This window comes from Pinus tabuliformis, chromosome 2_2 (genome assembly GCF_031772625.1).
Source record: "Pinus tabuliformis cultivar Carrire ecotype Pingquan chromosome 2_2, CPIR1, whole genome shotgun sequence".
Lineage (NCBI taxonomy): Eukaryota > Viridiplantae > Streptophyta > Pinopsida > Pinales > Pinaceae > Pinus > Pinus tabuliformis.
In genome coordinates this window covers 280580170-280605061 of record NC_142300.1, presented here as the reverse complement: position 1 = coordinate 280605061, position 24892 = coordinate 280580170, and positions in this window count along the sequence as shown.

Sequence of the window (24892 nt, the reverse complement as noted above, 5' to 3'; positions counted from 1 at the left end):
TCTGAGATGAAAAGATCCATTAAATCTTCATTCTCTTCTTCTTATCTAAGGTCAAAGACTTGATTGATACTTAGAACTGATTTGGTTTGTTCTTGTTCTTGTTCTTCAAGCATTGATTCTAAAGAAGGTGATTGTGTAGGAGAATAAAGTGTAATATGTTTCCTCTCATCTCCATGTGCAATAATCATACTTCTAGATCTGCATCCTATAAAGGCATTAGCAGTGGCTAACCATGGTCTACCTAAGATTAGAGGATGTCCTCCCAAATTTATTTTTGGCTGCAAGATGAGGAAGTCAACGGGATACTCCAATGAATCCAAAGAGACTATAATATCTTCTAGTATTCCTTCTGGTACAACTTTAGATCTATCTGCTAACTCTAGGATTGTACAAGTAGGTTTAATGTTGTTTAAATGCAGATACTTCATTGTATCCATAGTCATTACATTTATAGCAGCTCCCAAATCTATCAATGTGTTTGGAACTGAGAAATTATTTATTGAAATAGTAACCATAGGGATACTAGGATCAATATATTTTTCTACTGCTATTTTTGTAGACAAAAGGCTTGCTAATTTTCCAATGACTCGGATTGTCATAAGATCCTTCTTCTTTTTACTAGTTTTCTTGATGCATAATTCCTTTATTGTTTTAGCATATATTGGTATTTCTTTGATTGCTTTCAATAAGGGAATTTTTACATAAGAATTTTTCAATTCATCCAAAATGTCAAATTCAGGAAGGTTCATTTCAGTTGGATGCTCTACTAACCTCTCTGGATAGGGTGGTGTTTGAGTTATAATCCCCCAGACTGCTTTACTGTCCCGCACTCTCTTTCAACTAGTTGGAGCGGTGAGACTGTCCCTTGAACGGTTAGTCAGGTGGCCGGCCCGCCCATGTAGAAAAGGTCTGAAAGCATCTGTAAGTCCAAGTCGAGGGTTTGGGTAGTGGATAGGGGATCTGCAACTGTGTGTGCAGAGGCCTGGAAGAGTCTGCAGCTATGTGCGCAGACCCGTGCAGCTGAGTGCGCAGGACGGATCTAGATGTATTGGTGAAGAAGTTGAATAAAAAGCTAAGTTGTTTCTATAATTCTGTGTTAAATCTGAATTATCATGGATCTGACTTTGTGTATGGTTAATATAACTGTTTGATCTATGTGCATATGCTTATGTCATAAATGTATGTGAATATGAGTTTTTTCTAAGTGCGCCAAAGGGTTAAATCTGTTAAATGTTTGCTTAAAGACCCTGCTAAGTAGATCTAATTTATACAAGTACTTAATACTATGAATTACGTCGGAACTAGATCTACACGAAAGTAGAGCAGCGCGATGTAGCAGAATGGCATGCGAACCCTCCAAACCACATCTAGACATCCCAAGGGTGCGGAAACCTAGTTCCAGCACCCTCCCCTGCTACCTCGGATGAGACCTCAGTCCGCGCTCAGCGGGCTGTTGCCAAAAGGGCTGGTAGCTGCGGGATTTGTTTGGCTAAACAATTTTTCCGAACCTGGGTCAGGCCCATATAAGCCAACAAATGGTTAGGATACTTGGCACTCACCCGAGACACTCGGGTTCAAGTTTCGGCAACGAAACCAGTGAATTTGAAATGTGAATCACTTATAAATCACCGAGGGGTATCCACCAAGCGACCTACACTTCGAGAAAACATATACTGGTTACCGATATGGAGCTTTTCATTATCTCTACACAAGGAGTAAGCCTGAGGGTGGTGTTACACTAAAAAATGTCACCATGACTACTTACAGTTAGTATGGCTCAATCAACAGTCATGCTACCCTCTTAGGCAAGTCTTATGCCTCTGCTATCCATCTCAAACTCAAAAAAGAGAGAAAGTCTTGTAAAAAATGTGTTTATCTCTGGGGATGCAGGTTCTCTCAAGCCTTACCTGCGGGGACGCTCACAATGTTCACAAAAGCTGCGTCCTTGGACGCTCTGTATGTTAAGGGACAGGTGCGTCCTTCTGTAAAAGGCAAAATGCGCAAGTTTCATCTTAAAAAAGTTACTTGTGGTTACTTCTAGAACTTTCTAGAGGTCGGTTTGATGAAATGGATGCGCCTCCAGTTGGTTCATGTATCCCTATTAAGGAGGAACTTATCCCATCAATAAGGAAGCTATCCCACCCAAAGAGGGGGATTATCCCATTGATGGTGGACCTGAATAACCTCTTTACAGCACTATAAATAAAGGCATTGGGCCAGAAGGAGGGGAGGTTGAAGCTATACATTTTCTTTGGGTAAACGCTGCACGAATTAGGACTCCCATTTAGAACCTTGTGAGGAGAGATTGTCTTTGCTTGATTCTACTTGGAAGTGGGTGAGCTTTGTCAAAGTAGAGGAAAACCCTTGATGGACCCTGGGAGGAACTTGCACAACACCAAGGCCAGGTTGTAAGAGTTTCTTTGTTTCGTTATTAATACAAACTGGTTTATTTTTCTCAATAGCTTGTGTTAATGAGTTATTTCATGTGTTCCTTGGTCTGCATGTTGAATATATGTTTTATTATATGAAATGCAAGTGCTTGGTAATTGTTTGATTGTTTGTGGTTGTAGGAATTGATGTGAAGGAGGAGCTCATCCGGATCGGCAAGGACGGACTACAACAACAGCGTTTTGGAATAAGGTAAGCCTAAACACTTGTAGTTTTCATGTTTTAAAAGGTATATTTAGAGAAAGATCACTCCATTTTGTCTTGTTTGTCGCTAGAGAGTTTAGACTCCTAGGGAGGTCAGTTGTGTCCGCACAAACGACTTTTTCCGCCACGACAAATTGGCGACTCCGTTGGGGAATCCATTAATGAGAAAGTCTTTTCCTTTGTGTGAACTTTGCTCTGAGAAAATCATTTTTATTTTCTGGTTTTTTACTGTGAGAATTAGTATTTGGGTGGCTTAGCTTTAGATTTAGTTAGATTTGGTTTTTCTTAACTTTTCCAGAAGGACGCACCCTCTGAGTACTGCACAGTGCGTCTTTGGACGCGCTGTTGTCGTTTGCACAGAGCGGGCCCGCGCCTGTTCTAACGGGTTGCCTGCGTCTTCCTGTAAAATTTAGGAAAATTCCATTTTTTGCTTTAATTGCTTTTAGATTTTGATTTTTCTTAGTGTTTTCTGCCCAGATCCTTTAGTACCCTGTCAAAAATTTTCACCTGAACTTGTTTTGTGAGCTTTGAGTGTTTTAGTGGATTTCAACGAAGTTTAGGCCTAGGGTTTGATTTTTGGATAGGTCCTGTAGTGACTTTGACGGTAGAAAGTTGTCCAGCCTTAGATCTCTCTAGTTTGTCAGCCTTCTTAGAAGTCGGGCCTGTCGTAAAGTCTCCTTGTGTGAGAAGCTTGCCATTTAAGTTGTCTTTTGGGTCAAATTTCGAATTACTTGTTTATAAAGTGTTGATTTCCATTTTACAAAAGAACAAAAAGATTAGAGTTTTGTTTTGGCTAGTTTTTGGTTCTGCAATAAGCTAGTCCTTGATTTGATTGTGATCAAGTAAAACACCTTAGAATAATCATTGTTGGTTTTGGCCTCGTTAAGATTGCTTAGAGTAATTTTACCTTTTAGTTTGCTTATGAGTGAATTTTCGTAGATTTTAATAGTTGTTAAGATTGATTTTTGTTACCTTAGATTTATTTGCTTTATTAAAAGAAAACTACAAAAACATCTTCTTTAAAAGTCTTGTTTCAAGTAGCTTTTTGTTTTTGAAAGAGAAAAGAGTTTTTTCGTGCATGTAAAGAGCAGTCATGTTTTTATGCTTGGAAAAGACAAACGAATTGTTTCTTTGATTGTCTTCAATTAAGAAGTTGCTTTTATAAAGATTGCATTCTCTCAACTTTTTAGTTAAGCAATTCATCGAAAAAGTAAAGTAGTGGGTAAATCATCCTAGGTGCATTTTGTAGTGGTTTTGAGTCGAGTCAACACACCACTGGTTTCACTTCCATCACCTTTTGACTTAAGAAGTAACCTTAAAAGTAACGCTTAAATTAAAATCAATCTAGTAATTTTTATTTTTCTAGGGCTCTGAAACACCAACATAGCTTAGGCTAGGGTCTTGGAGTAGGTGAGTACTTAACTCTCCAAGACTACAAAACCAAACAGATAGTTTATCTTGAGTAGAATAAATCCAATTGTTTCAGTTGCACTCTGGGAAAGCTCCTCTTAAAGGAGAAGCACGAGCTCGTGTCCGAACCAGTGAGGGGATCATTCCCCCCTCGTTGGGAATGACGCCAGACAGTACGTATTACAAACGGTAAACCTCGGATTAACCATTGTCGAGGAGCCAGGGGTCACTTATCGGTAAACCTTGGATTATCGTCAAGGAGCCGGTAAGGGGATTGAGCTTGTTACTCTGCCCTTGCGTGCTGTCGGAGTTTAGACTGTTCCCCCAGGTGTAATTGTTGTGATTGGTAACTTTAGTGACCATAATCTTTAGGGTTCTACTGAGGTGACGGTGGAGGGAAGGTCCCACTGTACCTGGAGCAGACGTCGGTTATACTCACTTGGATTTTCCGGGGGGTTCACTTCACTTCGAGACGGTTAAAGTGGAGGAACTTGTGCCGGTCTATTCATTAAGCAGGTTGCCGGGGTAACTGTTCCACCCGCCATTTCTGTACTGAATCCTGCGAGGTTGGGCCTAATCACCAACTAGCGCTTTTGGTCCGGAAGACTACTGTTTGTGTTTGGTTTGACGCTCTAGATTATTTAGGCGTGTGCTTCAAATTTGTTTGCTTCTTTAGAAGACTTTAGGTGGTTTGATTTGAAATTTTTACTTTGTTTTCGTGTGTTGTAGTTAAAAATCTTTAATTGTGGCGGAATTACCGAGACAGTCCCGTAGACTTCGGGGCAAGTCTCCTGAGATTGTTACCGGAATAGATTTGTTAAGAAAACTCCGTAAATCGCGGGGTGAATCTCCTGAAGACATTCCGGGTCAGTACAAAGGGTTAAAGGTCCTTGTAACTCCTCCTAGTGACAGTAGAGTAGGTTCACCTGAAGAAGGAGAATCTTCCTTGGTAGTCCATCCAGATTACCAAAGTTTAGAAACAGGTTACAATCCCGAAACTGTTACAGTTTCCGAGCTTGCTGGTAGTTTTTCATCTGCCAGTGAAACAGGCGAAGAACCTGAAATTTCCGAACCTGTTACTCCAACTTCTAGTGTCCCTGATTCACCGAGAATAGAAAGAATTATCACCGAAAATCTTCCTTCTGGTTTGATTGCTATAGAAGAACTTGCTCCAGAAGAAGATATAGGTGTCTCTCACCTTGAAGGTCAACTTACTATTGATCTAAGGGAGCGTGAATCCATCTTTTACAGTCCTCCTAGAAGTACTTCTTGGTACCTTGCGTTAACCAATTTTTTAGACAACTCAGTAGGTTTTTCTACACCTCGTACTCCTTTTCCACCTGGAGGTATTTATACTCCTGTAAATATGTCTGGTCAGTCGTCCGTGTTTACTAAAAGTCCTGAATCTTTTTTACACGGCGGTCCTTCTGTTCCCACCGGGTATCAGTCACTTTCTGGTACCTTTGCGGGGGCATCTCCTCAACCCGTTGATCATGGGTTATTTGCTGGAAACAGTGGTAATATACCATTGGGTGTAGGAGACATTTACATGATGTCAGGTTCAGTTCTCGTTTCCCAACCTCAAGGTGGCCAATTACCGCCTAGGGGGCAACCGTAGTTAACGCCTGGGGGGCAACCTCAAGGTACACAAATCGTGTCTGGGGGACAACCTCAAAGTCAGTATGTACCTATGGTGCAATACGTGCCTCAAGGTCAACCTCAGCCTCAATATGTACCCCAAGGTCAACCTCAGTATCAATATCAACCTCAAGGATGGCAACCCCAAGGATGGCAACCTCAAGGGTATCAACCCCAAGGTTATCAACCTCAAGGGTACCAACCTCAAGGTCAAGGTCAACCCCAGTATCAGTATTTACCTCAAGGTTATCAACCTCAAGGTCAATACTCAAGTCAAGGTTATCAACCGCCTCAAGGTCAGTCATATGTTCCAAGTATGGGAACTGCACCTTACAATTATCAATCCTACCCTCAATCTGGTTATGGATCTCAGTATCCTCAACCTGTTACGGGTCAATACCCTGGAATGTTAGTGTGGGATCCATCACAGGGTCAACAGGTGTTGCAGCCAAGTGTACAGATGGTTCCTCAAGCTGGACAACCCGTAGTTTCTGGTCCAACCCAGCAACCGCAACCTGTCCAGCCAAATGTTCAAACTTCTGTAGCTTCGGTAGTTACTCAGCCGTCAATTGCACCTAGTACTCCATCTCAAACGGCTGCTGCAACTACCGCTACATCTACCATACTTACTTCTGGAGTATCGACGGCTCCAGTTTCTACTGTCCCTGTTACCACACCTCAGACATCTTTACCGTTGTCTGGATCTACGATTCAAACCACGGTCCAGATGCCTGTAGGTCAGCCTGGTATAAGTACGGTTGTCACTACTCAACCTCAATTTGTTCAACCTCCGTACCAGGGACAGTACCAACATGGGCAAGCTGTCCAACAACCGGTTTACCAGTATCAACCGTATCCTGGGTACACTTATCAACAACCTCAACAACCCCAGTACGGTCCGGTTAATCCTGGTTTTCCAGGAGGATATAATATCCCAAATGCGACTCCTGTTCCTAGTTATCCTGGATATCCTCCTCCTGGGGCTGGTATTGTGACCCAGAGTTTTAGAGATCCTAACCGGCAGTTACCGTTTATCGCAACTTTGGATTTACCCGACTTGACGCGCCTAACGAACGATCCAATTCAATATCTTCAGTTCTGGCCGCCAATGCCAAATAAGTTGCCCAGCGATATACCCAAGTTCGAAGGTAAGTCTGGAGAGGATCCGTCCAATCATGTGATGACTTACCACCTCTGGTGTGCTTCGAATTCTATCTCAGATGATTCCATCCGCTTACGTCTTTTCCAGCGTACACTCATTGGTCTCGCGGCCAAGTGGTACATTGAGTTACCACGGGCCTCTTTTTACAACTTTAGCCAGTTAGCTACCTCGTTCTTAACTCACTTTCAGTTGCCGGTCAGATACGATAACGGCACGGAGTTATTAACTTCGCTAAAACAATCGACGTCCACGTACATTTCTGATCACATCCATGAGTGGAGACGTCGTAGGAGGTTAGTGAAAGTTTTTATCCCGGACCAAATCTTAGCTGAATGGTTTGTCAAATCATTATTACCGAAGATTACTGAAGATGTAGCTAAGGCCGGAGTAGTTACTGAGGAGCAAGTCATTGCTCAGGCACAATACCTTGACTTAGTTTACACTCAGTCGGGTACGTTACACGAGAAGATTCCGGATCTTCCAAAGTCGAATCAAATCGCTGCTGCTCCTTCGGGATCTCATGCCGCTGATGGTATGATTGGTATCGTGACTACGAAGAGCAAGAAGAAGTCTTCCAAGGCTTCAACTACTCCAATTATCACTTTGCCTGATTCTCCGACAGGAGAGTCTTCTCCTGAACTCACCGCCGACATTCACGCTGTAGAGTCATCTACGGCCAAATCAAAAAACGGTGGAAAGAAGAAAGGAAAGAAGAAGGCTAAAGCAGACAAGGCTCCAAAGGAGAAAACTGAAAAGTCGGAAACCAATGACGAAAAACGCAAACCTCGATATCCTTGTCTTATTTGTGAAGAGGATCATTTTACGAGAGATTGCCCTCATCGGGCCGAGGTTGTGAAAATAGTCAAAGGTTCTCCCACTCCTGCTGTGTTAAAGAATCCATTTCCGGAGCAGGAGAATAAGATGATAGGTTCTTCTTCGAATGCCAGTGAAGAACCCATTTTGATGATGTCTCATGTGAGGATTGCGACTCGATCGCAAGATTATGGTAGTAAGGCTCCTGTTGATGGTAAGGAAGCAGAATCTTCTCACTCTAACCCATCAACCTCAGCTCCTGGTTCCGATCCACTACAGATCGAAAAACCTAACCCAGACTTAGTGATTAAGCCGCCCGCCAAGGGTGTACTTCGAAGGTCTGCTTTCAATCCACATGCGAGAGCAGCCCAGAATTACAACATTGTTGAGGACTTAGCTGTTTCACCTTCAGCAATGTCGGCACTCGAAGTGCTGCAATCATGCCCAGCACAACGGAAATTGCTTTTGTCGGCTATCGGAGCTGTCGATGTTCAGGACCCGAACCTAATGATCTTTGATCTAGAAAATAGTACGCCACGTCTCCCCCATCAAATGGCTTTCCAAATTCCAGTGATAGTCAAAAACAGGCCTATTCATCGGACTGTGATTGATGAGGGAGCTTCTACGTGTATTATGTCGATTCAATGTTGGAGATCGCTTGGTTCTCCTTCGTTGAACCAATCCCCCACCATCCTTAAGGCCTTTGATGGCCGTGGGTTCCGTCCGTTTGGTATTCTACAAGAATTGCCTATAGGGGTTGAAGGTAAAACCGTTAGTCTGGATGTGGAAGTGGTTGATGCCCCTCTAGACTACAACCTTCTTTTGGGTCGAAGTTGGTCATATGCTATGACAGCGGTCGTTTCATCGGTCTTCAGAGTAATTAAGTTTCCACATAACGGTAAGATCGTGACTATTGATCAGCTGACATACTTTTCATCCGACCCAGCCTCTTCAGAGAGTATCCAGCATGTCGGTAAGACGACAATCCCTTATAGGGACGTTGGTGTAGGTTTAGTTAAGGATTCCGGTTTACTGGGAACTTTTCCTCTCCCTCCACTCAGCGCAGATCCTTCGTTTGCAACAATTCATATGATTACATCAGAAAACATTATTTATGATGATCCTTGGTTCGTCCCATCTGACTCTGAGATAGACTCACTCGGTAATGCTATGCCTTTGAGTCCGTATGAAATTGCTTATGAAGCTCTCATGTCTTTTACCGACTTTCATTCAACCGAAGTCGACCAAATGAATGTGGTCAGTGAAGAGTCACTTTTCACCTCACCCTTAGAACGGATAACGTTTCCCGAAGTCGTGTCATCTGACGAACAACTTCGCGAAATCCTAAGTGTAGACGATCTACCATGGGGGATCTCCATCACAGATCTTCGTTTTTACCTAAGGATGATGCATTTGAAAATGATTTTTCATCTATCTTTACCGCTGAATATGTCAAAGACGCTCAGGATCCAACGAAACATTCTGATTCAGAGTTGAATTTAGGGAATATTTCTCGTACTATTCCCATTGATATTTCAGTGAAGCCCGGAATCGAGGAAAACATTCATATAGGTGCCGCATGTACTGAAGAAGAAATCCAAACTTACAAGGCCCTATTCCAAGAATTCCGCGACGTGTTTGCCTGGTCTTACGAGGAAATGCCGGGAATTGATCCTGCCATTGTTGTTCATGAAATAAAGACCTACCCGGATGCTAAACCCGTCCGGCAACGGTTGCGTCAAATTCACCCTCGAAAAGCGGCTGCGATTAAAGCAGAAGTCGAAAAGCTGTTGAAAGCAGGTTTCATTTATCCGATCCCGTTAACGGATTGGGTATCGAATATTGTTCCGGTCAATAAGAAACAAGGAACAATAAGAATCTGTATCGACTATAGGGATATAAATCGAGCTTGTCCAAAAGACAACTATCCTACGCCTTATATCGATCAAATTATTGATGATTGTGCCGGAAGTGAAATTTTTTCCTTCATGGATGGTTTCTCGGGCTATAATCAAATCAATATTCTACCTGCCGACCAACCAAAAACGGCATTCATTTGTCCATGGGGGACATTTGCTTATTGCAAATTACCTTTTGGGCTTAAGAATGCCGGGGCTACTTTTCAACGGGCGATGTCTTATGCATTTCATGACATCAAGCACATTGTGCAACCCTATCTCGATGATTTGCCTGCTCATTCTTTACATCGAGCTGATCACCTTGTCCACCTACGAGCAATCTTTATGAGGTGTAGGCATTATCGAATTCGGTTGAATCCCCACAAGTGTGTTTTCTGTATAGAAACAGGTCGATTGCTGGGATTTGTTGTTTCAAAAGCCGGCATTCGCGTCGATCCCTCGAAAGTCGAGGCTATCATCAAATTGCCTCCTCCTTCGAGTTTGCGCCAACTCCAAAGTTTGCAAGGGAAAGCGAACTTTTTACGCCGATTCATCCCAAACTACGCCGAGGTCACTAAAGGTTTTACACGGTTGTTGAAACAGAACGCACAATTCTTTTGGGACGAGATTGCCCAACAATCTTTTGATGCACTTAAACACGCGTTGACCCATGCACCGTTATTGCATCCTCCCAACTACAACCAGGACTACTTCTTATACCTCGCAGCTTCGCATTCCACCATTGGAATGGTGTTAGTTCAAGAAGATGAATTCGGAGCGGAGCATGTGATATATTATCTTAGTAGGACCTTGAATCCCACTGAGCTAAAATATTCGCATGTGGAGAAATTGGCCCTGGCAGCCGTTCAAGCTGTCCAGCGTTTTCGTCACTACATTCTTCTCCGTAAAACTACAGTTATTTCGGATTGCAACCCTATGATTTACATTTTGACAAAACAATTGCTAGGGGGCAAGTACTCTAAATGGATCGTTATCCTGCAAGAGTTCGACTTGGAGTTCGAGAAGTCCAAGTCTAAGAAATCCTTAGTTTTCGCGGAATTGATGTGTGATTTCCCGAGTGCTGACACAGAGACTGTGGCAGAAGAGTCCATTGCGGACGAATCTTTGTTTCTTATCAGTACTGTAGATCCGTGGTACGGGGATATAATCATCTATCTCCAAACCCAAACCTTTCGGCCTGAAGCTTCCAAAGCGGAACGTCGAAAAATTCGGTTTCAATCCCAGCCATACAAAATTATTGGAGATACACTTTATCGCCAGGGGGCAGACTTAGTTTTTCGACGTTGTTTAACTCACGAAGAGGCTGAGAGGGTTTTGAATGATTGTCACTCTGGAGCATGTGGCGGTCATATGTCTGGGTATGCCACAGCTCAGAAGGTGTTGCGCGCTGGCTATTTCTGGCCGTCTATGTTTAAGGATTGTATCATTGCAGTCAGGAAGTGCCACAACTGTCAAGTGTTTGATCGCAAGATGCGCGCTCCACCTGCTCCTCTCCACCCTATAATTGTCGTTGGTCCATTCGCCAAATGGGGTATCGACTTTATTACTTGTAACCCTCACTCGGCCGGGGGGCATGCGTATATCATCCTTGCGGTTGATTATTTTACTAAGTGGGCCGAGGCGATGCCTACATTCGACGCAAGCGGCAAAACAGCTGCAGTTTTCGTATTCAATCATATCATAACTAGGTTTGGTGTCCCACAAGCAATCATTACTGACCATGGGAGCCATTTTCGAAACGTCATGATGACTGAGCTTACAAGCCAGCTTGGTTTGCGCCACGATAGCTCTACTCCTTATTATCCGCAAGCCAACGGTTTGGTTGAGTCTATCAACAAAGTTCTAGTTATCATGATCCGACGAACCATTGGTTTTCATCGGTCGAATTGGCACAACATGTTATTTTCAGCGCTATGGGCATACCGAACCTCAGTGAAAAATTCAACAGGGTTCACTCCTTTCCAGCTAGTTTATGGCTTAGAAGCTGTGTTACCCATTGAATGCGAAATCCCATCACTTCAAATGGCTGTCGAATTACTTCCAGCTACTTCCGAAGAGGAGAAACGTTTATTGTACTTGGCTAAATTAGATGAGACTCGACGTGACGCTACATTGGCAATCGAGACTCACGCGAAACGAATGAAAGCTCAGTATGATAGAAATGTAACCCCTCGAAGTTTTTCGGAAGGAGACCTAGTACTATTATATGATCAAGCTAACGATAAGCTAGGTGCTGGAAAATTCGTTCCCATGTGGCATGGGCCCTACATTGTAAAGCGAAAGCTAGCAAAAGGGGCTTATGAGCTAGTTGACTTTGATGGGGACTCTTTGGGTAAACCCAGAAATGGACTTTACCTAAAGAGGTATTATGCTTAAATGATGGGTATGGAGAAATTTTTAGATAGGTTAGATTTTCTTTCTAGCTAGCAAGTGTGTTAGTTTAGTCAGTGTGCTTAGCTTAGAGAGTGTGGTTTTTCGTCGTTATTCTGGCTTATCTTGGTTTTACTCTTGATATTGCAGATGTCGACGCCTCTCCAAACATACATTGGATTTGCTGATGGTGCTTGTCGTAGTACACGGAATATCTCTTCCGCAGCTTGGGTTATCTATTCGCCCTCTGACGAGTTAGTTTCTATGCATGGGGTAAGCCTCGATCAAACAACGAACAACATTGCAGAATACAGTGCAGTGATTGAATTATTATCCGAATCTATTTCATTTGGAATTCGACGTTTGATAGTGAGGTTAGATTCTGAACTTGTTGTATTACAGCTTAATAGAGTTTATGCCATTAGAAATCCTGTGTTATTAAGGTTGTTTTTGAGAGTGCGTCTCTTGGAACGTGAATTTGATTACATTGAATATCAACATATTCCAAGGTCTTTGAATACATTAGCAGATGCAATTGCTTCTCGAATGTTGGACAGACATTTACGATAATCATGCAAGTAAATTTAAAAAACATTTCATCACATATGTTAAACAGGATAAGCCGGTAATAGTGATATATATAGATAGAAGTGTGTCAAAAATATATACATCGTCTTCGATCATAGGTTGAAAACACCTTATGATCGGCAAAATGATAGTACAAAAAGTCAAAATGTCACATGTGACTACAAAAGTGACTAGTCAATCACTGGTGGTGCTCTCTGTATGACACCACTGCGCGGGCTACCTTACGCAAAAATCTCCTAAACGGTCCAGGGACCGCGACTACGAAGCGCTGAAGCCTGATAGGAATGTCGTCCATAGTAGTCTCAGGTATATCTGCCGTGAGACGCTCTAGATCATGCTCCAACTCAGCTAGTACTTCTGCAGCCGCGTCCTGTGGGGCCGGTACCGGTGCAGCTGGATGTAGTCTATCAAAAGGCCGGAGGTTGGCTGGACGCTGTGGACCAACATCTGCATTTTGAAAATTTTACTGTTAGTTTTGAGACGATATATATAAAAAAAAAAAAATACATAATTAGAAAACTTGTGAAAATAAAAGTACCTCTGTCATCCCATTGTTCTCCCGGTGGAAGAACCATGTCCGGATCACCTCTAAAATCCACTCCGGCATACGGAAAGTCCTGTATCGAAAAAACCTGGTTCTCTAACCAGTGAAAGTAACTATCTGAGAATCGAACCACTGTCGCACCCTCGTCAGGATGCCGGGCCATCACCGCAACCCATCGTATCAGCTTTGGCTCCCGAGGACCCAAGATATCAACAGTGAGTTGCTGAGGGATCAACATTGGAACTCTCTCCAAGGCAAAGCTCACGACTAGAGGCCCATATCCAAAAGTCTTTAGTCGTCCGTTCTTTGCCTTGGTCAGTTGGCTCTTCATATGAGCCGACACAGCTTCACACCAGTTGAAAATGGTGCCTTGGTAACAGTCAATTGCCATCCGCATTTGGGATCCGGAAGCAATGTGTAAAGCGGCCGCGCCGCAAATTCTGGTAACCGTGAACGCTATGACTTTGAGTTCAGGCAGAGTGATGTGTTTTATCTCTATGCCTTTCGAATGGCGAGCCCCAGGTGTGCACCACTCGTCGCGGAGACTATCAAGGGATTGGCCACCCGGCCTAGTCCCCGCAAGACTGAGTTGCTCGCCTCTGTTCGGAAAGCCAGTGAGAAAGTATACATCCGAGGGCTCTATCTCGAGCTGATGCCCTCCTATGTAAAAGCATTGTTCTTGAACGTTCCATCGCTCAACCAGCCATTCCAAGAATCTTACCTGGCCCCTCATGCCCGGTATGGTCCAATATTTGTATAATCCGCATGCTCTTAGGGCATCCAGGGAAGGTTGATGATTTATTGCAGCTTCATCATCCTCTACATGCTCTCTTTCTCTCCAATCTAACATGGTTAATACCCTGCACATCAGAAATAGTCATTAGAAATTGATTTGGGAATTTTTAGATAGTTTTTTGAGGGGGTTGGGGTTTTGAAATGCGCGTTTCACGGAAGACGCACCCCGACTTTACAGCACAGGGCGCCCGGACGCGGATGCCCTGAAGGCGGGCTGCGTCTTCCGACCATTTTCCTGTGTAGGAAAAAGTCGGGGGACGCGGGTCACCCGAAGGGCACCCGCGTCCGCTGAGAGGCGCATTCCAAAACCAAAACCCCCCCAAAAAATGAAACTAAGACCTAAAAATTAATTCTAAACGGATAGAAATGCAGAGTAGGATGTGTAAAATACCTGGATAAGACGGCGTTCGATTCCGACGGTCGGATTTTCTGCAGCAACCACGGGAAGTTTCTTGTCAAAAGCTCCTTTTTCAACCTCAACAGTCAAACGGTAAAAATGACATGGTAAAAGGTCTTTTTATAGGTTTTTTGGGTGAATTAGTTCATTTTTTACCATGAAAAGATATTTTTCGATGTATTTTTGCCTATTTTAAACAGGTATGAGTAATGTGTTGCTTTTGTGCAGGACAAAGGGATTTCGAGGGAAATTGTCATTTTTTCACAAACAAAATATCAGAGTCATCTTTTAAGCCCTTTTCTGACTCCTAAAACATGAAAAGATCGCCGAGCGTTTCTTTTACACTCGTTAAAACGGAATTAAAAGACGGTCCCCTTTTAGCTCTTTTCTGACCGCAAAATCAGGAAAAGATTGTCGAGTTTTTGTCGTTTCAAACTCGATAAGGAAATAAAACGACGTGTCCTTGATCACTTTTTACTTTTCAGGTCAACGACACTATTATGAAAGTACTCCTTGGTCGCAAGATCAAGCGGTTCCCCCAGGTATTATTTTATACTTTTTCGGGCTTGAGGAACACAAATATACGAAAAAGTTCAACGTGGAGTCTCCTTTTGTTTTTTCAGACTCTCTAAAATTGAAAAACGTCGAGTTTCTCCTATACTGGGCTCGTTAAACTTTTACAGTAGAGGACCTATTCAATTACAAACAGGAACGAACCACTCCTTCCTAGGGTTCGAATTTAAACTAGGTTGGACTCGTCCGAAGGATGAGCTTATAATCAAGCATATGTTATCCTCCTCAAGCTTGTTAAAAATAAAGAGGTACTTGCCAGAAATGGTGGGGGAAAAGAGAGAAGAATGAACCTGTTTATTACCTTTTGTCTCAAAAGAAACTTTATTACCACTCTTGAACACGACACTTTTCATTCACCTGGGTTGGGAAATCTTTTACCTCACAGTTGATCAAACCACTTTGAAAGTCTTTAACTGGGTTCCGGGGATTAACTTTGAGTTATTCGTCACCAAGCCATCTGTCCTGTCGTTATGTGTTCAAGAGGTCTGCAAGCAAAACTTTCATCTGCAAAATACTTGTCATCCATTTTACCATCCCTGAGTCAGTCCTTACAGCAACATTTCTTCAACTTGAACAATGATTTCGTGTTGCGGGCTTGCCTGCAACGGGTCGCTTTCTATCGACATCGACACATTATCTAGAAAGATGACTTAGGAATCGACAGTACCTTGAAGTCTGCATGCATCAATGGCAGGTTTCTCACCTTTGACGTCAGTTTACATCATTGACTTTCGATCAAAGGATTCCGTGAATTGTTCGACATCAAAACATCTATTCACATTTCACGGGTTGTGCTTGGTACTTTGAGAACCATTGACATTACTGGTGGTCTCTCTCACGCTTGTTAACAGTTTACATCATCGACTGGTAATCAAGTGGTTTCTAACATGTTCGACATCAAATCATTTAATCACATGGCTAGAATCGTACCAATTCGGGAAGTAGAAGTGAAGACCCTGGATCTAGTTTCTACCATCCAGGCTACGAGGAGTTTTGTATTCATTATCTATGTAGACTAATCATAAACAGATGGCTGCGTCCATACTGTGTCTACAAAAGTCTATAAAAAATGATGTACTGCAAGATCATTCCTGTATCAAAATAGTTAGTCCATTAGTTAAAGTTTTGAATCTGAGTATGGGAATGCCTACCTCAGTGATGATATAATCTTATACATGTATTTTGTGTTGAAAATTGCAGGTTCCAACCAGGTCATCCACAAGACAATCCTTGAAATGATAAAGCGCTTCACCCTTCCTAGAATTACAAAACCCTAATCTATTCCAGGCTTCGCACTTTAGGGGGCAATCTGTTACACTAAAAAATGTCACCATGACTACTTACAGTTAGTATGGCTCAATCAACAGTCATGCTACCCTCTTAGGCAAGTCTTATGCCTCTGCTATCCATCTCAAACTCAAAAAAGAGAGAAAGTCTTGTAAAAAATGTGTTTATCTCTGGGGACGCAGGTTCTCTCAAGCCTTACCTGCGGGGACGCTCACAATGTTCACAAAAGCTGCGTCCTTGGACGCTCTGTATGTTAAGGGACAGGTGCGTCCTTCTGTAAAAGGAAAAATGCGCAAGTTTCATCTTAAAAAAGTTACTTGTGGTTACTTCTAGAACTTTCTAGAGGTCGTTTTGATGAAATGGATGCGCCTCCAGTTGGTTCATGTATCCCTATTAAGGAGGAACTTATCCCATCAATAAGGAAGCTATCCCACCCAAAGAGGGGGATTATCCCATTGATGGTGGACCTGAATAACCTCTTTACAGCACTATAAATAAAGGCATTGGGCCAGAAGGAGGGGAGGTTGAAGCTATACATTTTCTTTGGGTAAACGCTGCAGGAATTAGGACTCCCATTTAGAACCTTGTGAGGAGAGATTGTCTTTGCTTGATTCTACTTGGAAGTGGGTGAGCTTTGTCAAAGTAGAGGAAAACCCTTGATGGACCCTGGGAGGAACTTGCACAACACCAAGGCCAGGTTGTAAGAGTTTCTTTGTTTCGTTATTAATACAAACTGGTTTATTTTTCTCAATAGCTTGTGTTAATGAGTTATTTCATGTGTTCCTTGGTCTGCATGTTGAATATATGTTTTATTATATGAAATGCAAGTGCTTGGTAATTGTTTGATTGTTTGTGGTTGCAGGAATTGATGTGAAGGAGGAGCTCATCCGGATCGGCAAGGACGGACTACAACAACAGCGTTTTGGAATAAGGTAAGCCTAAACACTTGTAGTTTTCATGTTTTAAAAGGTATATTTAGAGAAAGATCACTCCATTTTGTCTTGTTTGTCGCTAGAGAGTTTAGACTCCTAGGGAGGTCAGTTGTGTCCGCACAAACGACTTTTTCCGCCACGACAGGTGGTGATATGGCTAATGGCAAAAAAGGACTCTCTAAGAAACATGGTGTTGACAGCTTCTGGTGCCCTGCAGAGTACAGCATCAATAATAGGGTATGTACCAGAAAAGGGGGGACACGAAGCAGAATTGGTCCGAATGTCGTCGCCCCACACAGGAGTTGGCTGGCGAACTACAACAGAACAGAGAAAGGGTGGAAAGATGGAGACCACTGGCAGCAATACAATTAATACGTCGTCTCTAAGGTACCTTGAGGATTGGGATTTCTCGAACAGCAGCAAAGGTCATGCAAAATTGCAACACAAGCTACAGAAAACATTGCGAAGAGTAGATACGAAGGTTGGAAGTGGCTGCGGTGGTATGAGGAGGTCCCGTATGTGACTCCCCCACTCGAGCTAAAATCCTATGAGGGAGTGTTCTGTGTTAACTGAGCAGAGCAGAAGGAGCATTATCGGTCGCAAGAATTGGTAGAAACAACGAAGCAAGAGTCGGACGAAGCGTTGTAGGAGACAACGAAGAAGCATAAGGACAACGAGCGTCACTCAAAGGGAGGTGAACCACAAAGCCAAGGCAGCACATCTCGCCACACCAACGAGTGACTTGGGATGAGTCACGATGATTGTGTTGGGGGACTGTTGGGTAGCAGAAGCCCCGCGCAACGGTCATGGGGCACAAAGCCCGAAATTTTGGATAAAGATAGGGTAAAGACTCTGCGGGAAGTGCGGAGAATTATTTGTAATAAGTTGAAGTCAAAGGGTAGTCAGCCCAAAAATAATATAAAGAAATGTAAGTTGAGTCGGCCCGCCCATGGATCACGATCCATGGAAAGGTATAAATAGAGCGAGGCTCTATGGGTAGAAGTAGCTAAGTTCTCTTTTTAGTATGTAATCTTGGATCTGATATGGGTTTTTGAGAAGAAAGCTTTGCAGCATCTGTAAGTCTGAGTCGAGGGTTTGGGTAGTGGATAGAGGCTCTGCAACTATGTGCATAGAGGCCCAGGAGAGTCCACAGCTGTGTGCACATACCCCTGAAGTTGAGTGCGCATGGCGGATCTGGGTAGAGGTAGCTATGGGAACCATTTTTTGTATGATCTTCGATCTGAAATGTAATGGGTTTTTGAGGAGAACAATCTGAAAGCGTCTGTAAGTCTGAGTCGAGGGTTTGGGTAGTGGATAGAGGCTCTGCAAATGTGTGCGCAGAGGCCCGGAAGAGTCTGCAGCTGTGTGCGTGGACCCCTGTAGCTGGGTGCACAGGGCAGATCTAAATGTATTGGTGATGGAAATAAAGATAAGTTTCTTCTATAAATTCTATGTTAAATCTAAATTATCGCGGATATGAATTTTTGTATGGTTAATATACTATTGATCTATGCGCATATGCTTAAATTATGAATGTATGTGAATCTGAGTTTATTCTAAGTGCGCGAACTGGTTAAATCTGTTAAATGTTTTCTTAAAGACCCGACTAAGTAGATCTAATTTATACAAAGTAATTAATATCACGAATTAACTTGGATCTGGATCTACGCAAAAGTAGAGCAGCGCGAGGCTGCAGGACAATGTGTGAACCCTCCATACCACATCTAGACATCCCTAGGGTACGGAAACCTTGTTCCAGCACCCTCCCCTGCTACCTTGGGTGAGACCTCAGTGCACACAATAATTTTGGGTCTAATAGCCTAGAAATTAGGATAAAAATATTGTAAACCTCTGAAATATGTGGAGCATGATATGTAAAAGGTCGAGTCAAAGGGTTGACCACCCAAAACTTAGGATTTTATATAGCGATCATGCCACGCTTTCTCACGTTGTTTATGTACTTGCTGATGGAATCCAGCCAAAAACCGTTCCTCCTCCAGTTCCTCTAGCTACACGAGCCTTTCCTCCAAAGCCCCATGGTCTGCCATACCTGTTATTGCCACGATTTGCAGACTAGGCACAATATATTCCATAGGCATAACGGCCTCCTTGCCATACACTAACTGAAAGGGTGTCTAACCTGTCAACTTCTTGCACGTGATTCAGTATGCCCATAGCACAGTAGGGATGCGCAAGTCCCAGTCATTTCGTTGCACATTACAGACCTTGGTCAACGCAGTCTCTAAGATTTTGTTGAATGCCTCAATGGTCTCATTCACTTACGGGTGGTAGGGCGTACTTTGTTGGTGATATATATGGAATTCCTCAGTGAGTGTGCTGATCGTTTCATTCAGAAAATGTGTTCCTTGATTGCTCATGAGAATTTTGGGACATCCAAACCTTGTCAGTACGTTCTCGAACAAAAAATTCGCAGTTGTCATAGCCCGTGTAGTCCATAACCGGTTGTGCCTCTTCCCATCAGGTCAAATATTCAATCGCAGTGATGATATAGTGCACGCCCGTCTTCCTTCGTAGCTCGATAGGTCCTACGAAGTCGATTGCCCACTTCTCGAATGGTTGTAGCATCATCTATGGCTGGAGCGGCATTTCATCTCTCTGCGATGGTTTCCTCGTCCATTGACATACGTCACAGACTCGGCAGTATGATTTCGAATCTTGATGCAGAGTAGGCCACCATAATCCCGCGTGAAGAATCTTTTGGGCTGTGGCACGACCTGCATAATGTCTGCCAGCAACCCACCCATGTGCTTTGGCCAGGATCTGTCCCCGCTCGAACTTTGGGACATACCTACGTAATATTTCGTCATTGCCCATTTTGTAGAAATGTCTTGCAATCACGGTGAAGTCTATTATGCGTATCACTAATTCCTTTTTCTGTTGAACTGAATATCCCTACGGTGTGGTTCTTGTAGTTAAGAAATGGATTATATCCTCAAAATGTCCATCCGCTACGCGCACCACATATAGTTGTGCATCCAGGAGTCTGTCCTCTAAATTTGTGGGCTCTTTGCCGTTATCAATTCGGGACAAGTGATCTGGGCCTGCATTTAGATGTCCCAGCTTTACGACGACCTCAAAGTCATATTCCTAGAATAACAGCAACCATCTACAAATGCGCCCCCCCAACACAGGCTTATTCACTAGGTATTTTAATGCAGAGTGATCGGTATACATCTTAAAGTGGCCTCCGAGCAAATAGTGGCAGAATTTTTGAAGTGCGTATAACATCACCAATCCCTCTCGCTCGGTAGTGGAGTAATTATTCCTAGATTTTGACAATTGGCGACTTGCAAACGCAATCAAATGGTCAATTCCTTCTGCTCCTGGTTGAGTAAGTACCGCCCCCAACGCGATCATTCCCAGTTCTCCTAGGATCCCTTTTAGATCTGTGATTTTTGTTGGGAATAAATCTCGATATTCCCAAAGCAATTCGACAACCTTCTCCACCGTAGTGTTGTCCCAATAGTCCCCAAGCATTGCATACTTCGGCTCCTCTTCTGTTCCGATATTGACTTGTCTCGTTTTCAACGGCGTCATGATATCTATATCATTGATTTCGAGTCCGCGCACCTCACGGCTCCACTCGAATTTCAGAATATTAACGTTTCGCGAATCGTCCTCATTATCTTCTACCTGGACATTATAGCATTCGAGAGCTTAGATTAGCTGTCGTGACCAGTCAGGCTGCACAGTTTCTTCTGGTTCCAGTGGCGTCTTGAAAATGGCGGCCTTTACCAGCTCTAATGTGTCGTCCACAAGATCCATCCATTGATCTTCAAAGAGGAATGTCAACAAGAACCCTTTGCGCAAGATATCCCACTCGCTTGTGTCATGCCAGAGCTCCACTTCAGTATACCAGTTTCTGGGAATGACGTCCAGGGTATGATAAAATAAGTGCACCCATTATGGCTGAGGTTCCTCTCCGTAGGCTTTGGTCCATCTAGTAAGGTGCATGTGCGGGTCATCACGTCCATCGTATTTCTCCGTTATGCGTATTTTTGGCTTCCCAAATCTGATCTTCATCATGTGCCTGCAGCCACGCCAATCTTCGAAAGTTCCTTCATGTGTGCCCCACCATTGCGCAGGCGTCGCGGCAATGCCCATCTCAATGCATCACACTGTTAGTGCTCTGGTATTGCAATTTAAAATTTGGTGAGGAATTCATATATTATTGTCAGCCCATCATACGTCGGCAATTCGCGATCCTGGCCCTTACGTAGTACAGAGATTTAGTCACCATATTGCAGTGTATTGTGGTCACTCTGTTCAACTTGTTATGCCACCGCTCGTCTTCTTCATCTGAATCAATGGTGCAAGATTCTACATAGCCCCGTGATGTTCTTCTATCCTCCGTTGTCTTGACCCATTCTTGCCTTTGTGTCGTCACTCTGTAGATACCGTTTGATTCGTAGTCGCTCTCTTTGTTGCGCACGGGTTCAATATAGCATGGTCCTTCAATCGGAACGACTATGCGGAGCGATTTTGTTTCAAATATCATTGTTCGCTTCTTTAAATTAATAACCCCATTCATGTCAGTGGCCCAGTCTATTCCTAACAATGCAGGATAAGGTGTAATTTCATCCATGATTTCAATTACTTCAAAGTCCGTCCGAGTACTTGCACCGTCAATATCTACCGTAATTCCTTGTAGCCTTCCCATGGGCAGGACGTTCTGCTAGTTTGCCATCCGAAATTGAATAGGGGACCATTGTAGTGTAGGCTTACCCATGCGCTCCCGAGTCTGTTTAGGCAGTATGTTAGCATCAGAGCCCAGATCTAGAATGACCTGTTCCATCTCATAGTCGCTGATCTGCTCTGTTAGTTGTATTTCCCTCCCGGTCTGCGACACATGTCTTCCCAACTTTCGAACTATGCGAGGTTCACTCCATCCTGCGCATCTATTTATCAATTCCTGTAAGCCTTTAACTGCCCTATTGTCACAAAGCAATTTTATACATGTCTCTAAAAAGGTAGTTATCATCGAGGGATCCCTGTCCGGCTCAGGCTGATCCCTACTACCTAGGGTAGAGACCTCCGCGAAGCTCTCCCTAGCTTCCAGATATGTCTCCTTACCAACCCCTGCATCTTCCTTACTCGTTTTGTCTACTCCTATGGCCGTGCCACTTCTCAGTACCATGTTTACTTTGGGATCCTCCTCGCGGGGTTCGGACCTCATCATCTGCACGTTCTAGGTTGTTGTTGGTTGCGCTGCCCTTTTTTCACGAATCTGTGCTATCAGCATAGGGAAATCTATCAGCTCATGATCAAATTTCTCACAATAACTACATGAAATTCTAGTTGGGTTGGTACAATTCTGTGCGTAATGTCCTGGACCTCCGCAGTTGTAACAGATTAGTTTCCTGCGACCCCTTCCTGGCCCCATTCCGCCCCGTCCTCATTCATGGCCCTGGAACCCACCACGCACAATCACCATGGTTGGATCCTAACCTCGCACCTCAGTCTGCATTATGTAAGCAGGTGACTGGTCCATTAATAATTGGTAGCTACGACAGTCTCTTTCCTCGCGGCCCACCGATCTGCAAAAGTTGCAAAATAGCTGCTGGGAAGTCTGGTTGTATTTTGGCAGTAGATGATAGTTATCAGTGTTGTGTTTTCCTCCCACGTGACAGATTGCACACCAAAGTGGGGTTGTTGTGCTTGGCCCTGCGTGTGCCTCTAGTCGCAATGGTGTTGGTCCCCATCTTATCCCCATGTTACTCATGCATGTGCAGCTAGAAGAATAAGATATTCAAGAAAATAACAAAATAGTAAGGAGAATCTAAAACCCTAAATTCAAAGCACCTAACTATTTCCATGTTATTTATGCCAAAGTCTTGACTAGAGTAATATAATAAGTTGATTCATTTATTGAGGAGTACAATTTTCAATTTACTACATTAATTCAATGGTGAAGCAAGCACTCAAACCAACCAACGATACATCTACAGGTACATATATTAATTAGGAAGCTATATTGATGGAAAATTAGATAAATGGTATTGTTTATGATGCAATTTCATTGAAATTCAGACTTCTAAGGTGCAAGTCGAGTTTTTTCAAAATCTATCTTCTTCCTCAACCATAATTATTTTCTTTGTACAATGCAAAAATTATTATTGTTCATAATGTGTGAGGCAAGGTAGATGCATACACTATTATAGATGACAATTAGCCACATATTTTCTTTAAGATGCTACGGGGCCTACCTTGGATTTTTTCTTTTTTCCTTTTTCTTATGAGAATTGTTAGCATTGGTGAATCATAGAAATCACATATTAGACAAATTTGCTAAATATCTGAACATTCATACTATATTTTCCTTGAATCTAAAATGTCCAAAGGATGGGGCAGGTGAAGCCACTATGTGGACTTGTTTAATTATTTATTCATTATATGTATGTAGTGTATTGGGTCAACTTGTGATCTCAAGAATAAACCTTAAATTGACTTATTTTCACTTGATTTTGTATCTATACCCCATTAACTCAATATTAAGAGAAGATGTAAGAGTAAGTAGATAAATGTAAACATACAATAAGGGGTCTATTAATGATTAGAAGGATTCTAGCCTACCGATTCATTTTTTTTTATTTTAAAGTGATTTTTTAGCCAAGATTAGATTAATTTTTATCGTAATAAGAAGACTTTTATTAAATTCCACACACACCCATACATTTTTCCAGTCATATTTGTGTACTTACACTATTGTTATTGTGCTATGAAATGTCCATTCGACATATATGCTCTTGGGTGGTTCTTAGACTATGGTTCCTATCATAACGCTAGTTAAAACCCTCTCTTGTCCCAAGAGTTTGACTTGTCGACTTATTAGGTGAGAGTATGCATGTTTTCAAAAGCCCCAATGGCATCCCAACTTGCAGGATACAATCCAATATACCATGCGATCTAGCCTCCCTCTCTCTGCCAATCTTTTATCTCTCGTTGCTTCCCTTAACTCCCATCCAAGGTTGTGACTTGGTTGTGGTTACGAATCATGACCTATTATAGGTTACAACTCACCTGCTAATAATTCCTTACAACTATGAAACTTGTGGTCAGAGCTATTGATGCAACCTCACCACATTGGGAGGTCATTGATCATAATGACAGCATTCACTGCATTTTCAATATGCGACTTGCATTACATTTGCGATGTGTCATCTGCACTGTCATGTGAAATTGTGACTACCTTTATGAGTCCAACTTGTGATTTGCTTTATTTTAAAAACCTGTGACCTAAACAAAGCATTTATTCTTACTAATTTCTTATACCATATTACCCTGACGCCTCACAGTAACACTCATGTTTTTGTCAATTGGCGATTATCATTATTCAAGCTAACATTAATGTGTTTGGTAAATATTTTTGAAATGCCTGGTACTACAGACATTGATTGTCTCAGTATTCTGTCATCCTTCGAAGAGATGGTTCCACCTGTGATCAGAGGATCTAGCAGGATTTTTTCTAGGGTTGAAAACAATATAGGAGTTTTTGATAGTCCTCCTAAGCTACCCATCTATGGAGACACTACTTTTCGTATTGATAAGACATTATCATGCACTTGGGAGGAGATTTACTCCGGATTTTCAAAGAAATACATTCTAAGGGAGGAGGAGAAATTTCAAGTTTATACCAATGTCAAAAGGTCTTGATTTCACAAAGTGGTAGCACATCCTCTAGTCTTTCCACTTGTTGAAACAATAGATTGGATCCTCTAACATACTGATGAAGCACAATGGGCTGTCAAGGTCCATGATGGGGTAGTCATAACGTCTTTCACTACTGCAAAC